This window comes from Lactuca serriola, chromosome 8, assembly GCF_051521515.1.
Source record: "Lactuca serriola cultivar US96UC23 chromosome 8, Lser_US96UC23_V15, whole genome shotgun sequence".
NCBI classification, from domain to species: domain Eukaryota; kingdom Viridiplantae; phylum Streptophyta; class Magnoliopsida; order Asterales; family Asteraceae; genus Lactuca; species Lactuca serriola.
Window position 1 is genome coordinate 190893418 of NC_136415.1, and position 8463 is coordinate 190901880.

Consider the following 8463-nt stretch of genomic DNA (forward strand, 5'->3'; position numbering starts at 1 on the left):
AAAATGAACACCAAGATCTCTTCAAAGGCTGAAAAGCTTGACAATGGAGGCTACAACTCATTTTAGGGTTTTGGAGGCTTTAGGTGTTGGTAAAAAGGCCAACCCCAAAAGATAAGGATGCTTAAATAGTGTAACATGCCAAATTTCGAGTCCAAAAATTTCTTTTAAAAACATTACTAATTCATAGTGTTAAGTCATTCAAACGTAAAAAAAGGGTTTATATGACAAATCATAGTTTCATTTCCAAAACACTTGCTTAATTATCAGAGTAAACATCTCAGGCTAACTTGCCATGGTGTGTGCACTGCAACCCTCCAGAGCTCCTCTTCTAAAAACTGAATACCTGAAACCAAAACTGAAAACCGTAAACACGAAGCTTAATGAGTTCCCCAACCTACTGCATACCATACATATCTACTGATCCATACATGTCATAAATAACACTTAGCACATAACCACATACTGGGCTCCCGCCCGCTCCATTGGGCCTCGCCCGCTATCATACCCCGTGCGTCACCAGGCCCCGCCTGGCTTCGAGCCCCGCTCTATGTACAGATCTGTTTTCCTTAGGCCCCGCCTGTCTCCGAGCCCCACCCACTAACATATACTAGCATACAATCATATCACAACACATAACTAACATACTCTACTGGATTACTATACTAAGGTCTCGCCTATCTTGGGCCTCGCCCCTGTCCTACTACTGATGAATCATGGAACCCCGTCCACGCTCCTACTGACAGTGAGATACGGGCCCAGCCCACACTCACTCTTTTCCTTACTTAGGCCTCGCCCCTGCTCTACTGCTAATGAGGTATGGAACACCGTCCACACTCTGCTATTGGTGAGATACGGGACCTCGCCCACACTCACCTCCCTACCAAGCATATACATGTATCACACAGACAACAAGTATAACTAACATACAAACCATTCCTTGGGCACCCGCCCGCTAACATTGGACCTTAGTCCTGAATGTCATACTAGCATATTGTGCCTAGGGCCAACCCCCGGGTCTTCCTACTCATAACTACATGGGCCAACATTATGGCCGTAGACCCATTCACACAAAGGGAAACTCACATGCACTGCTGAACTTTGCTGATAACTTTCTGGCTGTTGTTCGACAACTCTCCAAACCGCTGCTCCACTAGCTCCACGATCTACTAATATCAATATAACACTTAGTTCCAAACTAAACTCTAGAAGTCAAACTAAGTCAACTATGATCAAAGTCAAAGTCCTGTTCAAAGTCAACCTTCCAGTTGACTCGACTCGCCGAGTCAACTCATAGACTCGCCGAGTTCCTAAACCCAGAAGCTCTCCAAATACGACTCAACTCGCCGAGTCACCCCAAGACTCGTCGAGTTCAACGATCTCTGAGTCCCATCCTATCCAAATCACCGAGTCACCACTCAACTCATTGTTCTGCGTCTTAACCAGAAAAGGTTGAGGTTATGTGATCAGACTCGCCGAGTCCAAGTCAATCTTCAACAAACTCGCCAAGTTGTTCTTCCAACTCGTCGAGTCCGCGCTCATGTTCATAAAACTCGCCGAGTACACCCATGTGACTCACCGAGTCTCTTCAGATCTCAATCCATATAGTGGCTTTTTGAGCCATGCAGGGGCTCCAATCCATAGATCCACTCTTCTACAGTCTATCCCCCACGTAAAGTTGCAAACTTTACGTGAAACCAAGGAGCTGAAGGCCCAAAACACTCTAGGGCTAGGTTTTAAGACAAAGGGGATTCACCAACAACTTATTTACATAAGCTTTATGACCTTCTGGACCATCACAAGTCTAGATCTGAGGTCGCAAGCTTAGATCTAGGCCTCTAACTCGACATAGATCTCAATCATGCCCAAAAAGCCCCAAATCTCAAACATAAGATATATCTAATTGTAATAAAGCCAAATCAACAACTTATTACCTCCAATATATGCTCTAACTGAAGTAGATCCCAAATCTACACCACTCATTTGCAGCAAGCCTCTTGATCTTCAAGCCCCTTTACAACAAAATCACTTATCTAGGCTCCAAATTGCTTCCAAGGGCTATCACTCACGATTTAGGGTTTCTAGATCTCAAAAGGGGAGTAAAGAGGCTGGGGAAGGTATGTAATGTTGTTTAAATAGGGCACAACCCCCGGGATTAGGGTTTTTCTCGTCCAGACCAGACTCGCCGAGTCCACTAGCCGACTCGCCGAGTTGGTCACTTACTCTATGCCCCGGATCCCGCTCCAACTCATCGAGTTCCTCCCTGGACTCGACGAGTTGACTCATAACTTAGAGCTTTTCCTTTCTTTTCTTGGTCTTTTTTATTCTGGGTGTTACAAATCTTCCCCACTTAAACTAGACTTCGTCCTCGAAGTCCGCTACAGCCAACTGTTCTGCAATCGGCTCACATCACCCCTGCATGATGACTATAATTTCGGCCGACCGCTCTCATGGACCTTCTGTCCGGTTACCCAGAATAAAGCTAGTCCTTATAGTTATCAATCCTCAAGTACACTCTTATCCCACCAATCCTGAGCACACAACTCACTTAACTGATAATCCTTCCAGTACTCCCCGAGTACTTATGCTGAAATCCTAGGGCTTCATCCCCCCTTTTTTTTCTTGCGCATTTTTTGGCCTTCCCAAGGCAACGTTCCACCATGAACCACCTCCTCTACTACTATGAAGGACATATCCTTCATGGTATCCATTACTCCAGCCACTCCCAGTGCTGGTCACTACTGCCAATACCTACCGAACACTCCATGCTACTATAACTTAGCACTGAGCACCCAGCCAATGTATGGATCAGATAATCCTTCAAGTAAAAGATTCATCCCTGTAACGGTTAGACTCCAACAAGAGCTGCACAACAGGGTCAAACCCTTCCCTCTGAGATTATCCAACTCTGCTGCGAGAGGCGTAGCTGTGACATCCCCATTTTCTCGGCCAGAAAAGACCGATTTTGTTTATGCTTTATAAAAATCAGAGTACCTCTTATAATAAAAATTTTGCGGAATTTGTTCCCAGTAAAACATGATAAATATGTTATCAAAGCATTTCCGAAGAAAAGTATTTTTATTCATTTTAAAACATTTGGGATGTCATCGTCAATACAAAAACATAATCATAAACAAAACTTACATTCATTATCGCTAGTGATTTATATCACCTTAATCTCTCAGTGTAATGTGACTTCATATCAACACCTGTGATATAAATAAACTGAGTGGGTAAGGTTGGGAAACCTGGTGAGTAGATAGGGTTTTCAACCCACAATAATATAAATATTATGTCTAATCATCAAATAGTTAACCCAATTACGCATCCCCATTATCTTCTTTACTCTTAAGGATCTACCCTAAGAATCAACTATTTCTCATTCATTCATTCCTAAGAATTATCCGAAGAAATAGGTATGAAGTCCATCGTTGTTAATGATACAACTGTCAAGCACAGCTGCTAGTTCTATCACTTAGGCGCAGCTGCCAGAATTGTAACATTCTATGTGAGGCGTAGCTGCCAGTATTGTCCTTTGAGCACAAATGCTAGGGTTATCTCGTTTATTGACAATATCGTTTTCGAGATTCCACTCGCAATACATGTCAATGGGTTTTTAGATTACACCGGTGAACACATCGTTCACAACACCTACAGGTTGCGAGCCTGCTAGTGTTCCACTGAACTGTCTAGAATAGTCCATGGTTGTCATCCATACTCTGCTAGATGACGGGGCCAGCATTTGGGAACAAGGTTTCTCACATCGTCCACCTCTCACCCTTACCTCATGGTCTATATCACCTCTCAACTCATCATCCAACTCATATTTCATCTACCCATGTTTTACCCAACATATTACGTAGATATAAATACATATACAGTTTAAATCATATAAAACTTGTATAAAATCGTTCATCCAGCATAGATAGTAAGTATACATATAATATGCACACATAACACGTAGTTTATATAATTAAAATACTTCATATCTATGTGTAAGATGTTTAAGGGACCATGCACTCACTTGAAAAGGTGGTGATTCCGAACTCAAACAGCGCTTCGCTTCTTAAAAATAATTTCCTTCGACGAAACCTAGTATTATTACCACTAGAGTGTAGTACATTATTCGCCGAGACTAATTAATAGTCTAGCTATTATTACTATTATATAAGCGTTAAACAATACTTATATAACCCATAATAATAGCCCAAGTACTTATTATAAGTTCCTAATAACGTTACTATAATTAAATAAAAGCTATATTAAAAATAGCGTAGGCGTAGCTCACTTACAGCGAGTTTTATAGAAAACTGGGCATTGCTTGGAGCAGCGTTCCCAATCCGAAAAGCTCTTCTTCTCGGAGCCGTCGAGCACTCAGGGGCTTCCGCCTCGTGCTAGGGAGGTTCCCTAGGCTTTTCGGGGGCTTTCGGGGCTAGAGAGAGGTTCTAGAGAGAGAGAGAGAGAGTAAAGAGAAGAAAGAATAAGAAAGGTGTGAAGAAAATGAGGGTGGGAGAGGTTCTATTTATAGGGTGAAATATGGCTGAACTTGGTGCCACATGTCACCATCTGGTGGCAAGACTTGGGGAGAAAGCAATGGCCAAGATTGTGCCACATCACCCATTTTCGCACATCACACTTCCGAATTCTAAAATCCGTAACTTTCACATAAGACCTCCGTTTTTGATGTTCTTTATATCCACGCGTAGGTAAAAATAAGATCTACAACTTCCATTTTGACTCCGTCGGCTAATTCTCGACCGATCTTAAATTTAATAATAGGAGGAGATTATACTGTTAAATGTTCGCGTAAAATTCACAACTTCTACATACGGACTCTGTTTTCGCCCGTCTTTTTACCATTGAGTTCCTATTAATAAGATCTCTAATTCTCATCTAGGTCGCGTAGGCCAAAAACCGCTCGATCTAAAATTCGAGTTTTGGGCTGTGCACTGCTAAGCCAAATCTTAGAAAATTCATAACTTACTCATACGAAGTCAGATTTGGGCGTTCTTTTTTTTGTATGTTCTTGGTTTAACGTATAATACAAATTTTGTTTAGATTTCTAAGGCTAAAAATTCCTCCATCTTAAATTCACTATTTACATCTCCCGGTGTCGTGCCGGTTTTGCCGTAAAACTTCGACGGACCATAACTTCTTCGTTATAACTCGGATTTCGGCGTTCTTTATATGTACAGAACCCTTGAGACGTATTCTACGACTTGGTTCAGATTATTTATTCTAAATAATCTTTTGTAAAAAAGTCATTTTCAACCCCTATTATCTCTAAATTGACTAGCTTGGATCTACGGGTGTTACAATTATCTCCCCCTTAGGATGATTACGTCCCGAAATCATCAACGAAATACGGCTCACATGATGACTCCATACGTTATCTCTTCATCCTAAGTAATAAGCGTAACTTTGATGTTTCTTCGAACAAGTATCCAACTCTAAGACTTCCTGATTGCAGGCGGTGCTCGATCTTGCACTTGCTCCCTATCACACGTTAGACTCCAAATTATGACCTTCAAGTCACAATCTCGATCCTTACTAGAGACTGCTTTTTCTTCTTAACAAACTTAAGATAATTTATTTTATTACTACAATGGACCGATGTGTCATATTTAATGACTTATCATCGTATGTTCCTACGCTTAGACTCAGGTCTCTTAGAGTCTTCCAGAATAGACTATACATTTCTTCATGTTCTAATCACATCTTAAAAGGTAGCATTTCTAGCTACAAGCAACTACTGCGATACCTCTACTGATCGCTTTGATTATCTTTTATTTCAGTCTTCCGACTTAAGTCAGATGCTACATCAAACTTGGTCCTCTGAACCACATAACATACTTATCGTAGTCGGACTTAATTCGATATGACCACTAGGGTCGGAATAACAATCATCCTCTTAGTCATTACTGAAATGATGGTAACGACATATTTGAATAAAACGGTATCAATTACTAGCTTCTTGGTAACCTTGTGAATTTCCCTGATCCAAGCGTGAGTCCTGTGCTTCTGGTAGTATAGGCCTCTACTACCTTTCACACCTACTCATACTCGTCCCAAGTATTGTCTCGCAGTTCTCCAATTCATTATCACAAAAAAAAATTTAACACATACAAATGCATCCAAACAATCATATAAATTTCCCTAGACTCTACTAGGACTTCTTCCATGCGTATATTCAAACATCAGTTCTACTTCAACTCGGTTGGTGATGGAAATGTCAGACGATGGGATAACTTCATGGATTATACCAAAAATATTTCTTTCTGCAAATCGAAAGTTTACTTCACCTGTACCATACGTATTAATTATTAGACGCATTCTAAATGCTAGATATCACTCTTACGATATCTTCCAATAGGTATCATTCACTATCGTAAGCCTTCTCATTTCCTCCATTTACTCAATTCACTACGAGTCTTCACCATGATGTTCTGCACACCAAATCAGTCGTTTGGTGTATCGAGACGAGAATATAGATAGAGGAAGATTTAGACATGTAATCTTTCTAATTACTCCAAAAAATTACATGCCAGTTCTAATACCGTGATTAAATGTTTAGAAATCTAAACACATAAAATTTCCAGATCCGGTAGGCAACAGATCATAGATCCAATCAAACAATAGCATAAAGCATCACAAAACATTTAGCATATAAAAGCATTTTAGGCATCTTCCCTAATTAAGCTAGTGCTTGCTTCAATTCAGGTGTACTACCTAAAATATATTGGACACACTCCTCACGATCATCGCTTAGCATTCTAAGTTTAAGTCTAGAAATAAATCCTTATTCCTAGTTCGCTTAAACTAATACTCTGATACAACCTGTGACATCCCCATTTTCTCGTCCAGAAAAGACCAATTTTGTTTATGCTTTATATAAACCAGAGTACCTATTTTAATAAAATGTTGCGGAATTTGTTCCTAGTAAAACATGATAAATACGTTATCAAAGCATTTCCGAAGAAAAAGTATTTTTATTCATTTTAAAACATTTGGGATGTCATCGTCAATACAGAAACATAAGCATAAACAGAACTTACATTCATTATCGCTAGTGATTTATATCTCCTTAATCTCTCAGTGTAATGTGACTTCATATCAACACCTGTGATATAAATAAACTGAGTGGTTCAGGTTGGGAAACCTGGTGAGTACATAGGGTTTTCAACCCACAATAATATAATTATTATGTTAAATCATCAAATAGTTAACCTAATTACGCATCCCCATTATCTTCTTTACTCTTAAGGATCTACCCTAAGAATCAGCTATTTCTCATTCATTCATTCCTAAGGATTATCCAAAGAAATAGGTACGAAGTTCATCGTTGTTAATGATACAACTGTCAAGCACAGCTGCTAGTTCTATCACTTAGGCGCAACTGCCAGAATTGTAACATTCTATGTGAGGGGCAGCTGTCAGTATTGTCCATTGAGCACAGCTGCTTGGGTTATCTCGTTTATTGACAGTATCGTTTTCGAGAGTCCACTCGCAATACATGTCAATGGGTTTTTAGAGTACACCGGTGAACACATCGTTCACAACACCTACAGGTTGCGAGCCTGCTAGTGTTCCACTAAACTGTCTAGAATTGTCCGTGGTTGTCATCCATACTCTGCTAGATGATGGGGCCAGCATTTGGGAACAAGGCTTCTCACATCGTCCACCTCTCACCCTTACCTCATGGTCTATATTGTTGGATTAGTGTCTAAGTCCATAACTATTTTGGTATGTAATTGACCCAATGGTGCATGGTCCTTTTGGGTTGCCTTCACCAAAGCAACTTGATAGGATGAATTATGGAGAGAGAAGATTAATTATGATTTATTAATATATTATTAGAATAATATATTAAAGGAGAAATCATATTGTTTAATTAATATTAGTCAAGAATTAATTGATAATTAATTTTGTGGCTAAAAGAGATTAATTAAACTTAAGGGACTGAAACTGTAATTATAAGATAATTAAATTTGGGTTATGGATTACCTTGGAATAATAGGTTGGACGAATTCTATGGGGAAACCCATTAGAAATCGTCGAAGGGTTATTCTAAAAGGGTTCATGGGCTGCTTAGGGCTTAAGCAATCAAATTAGGGTTTCCTAGTTTAAAACCCTAATAGCCTACATGTATATATAGTACCGTTAAGCCCCAAAAACGTGGTGAAGGTGTTCCTTAGGGTTTCCACACGTTTTGGGCAGCCTCCTCTCTCCTTATTCTTCACCCTCTTGCTCTTGGTGTTTGTGAACCATTAGAGGAGTGACAATTGTGACTCTAAGCTTTCTAGAGTCATTACAAGGAGGATTTGTGATTGTTATTGCTAGATAACAATCAAGGTAAGATCTAAAAACCCTCTCACATGTTAATATGATTAATTGTATGCTAGAACTAGGGTTTAAAGTCTTGGATGAATTGCATGTACAATAGAGAAACCTAGATCCAAGCATTAG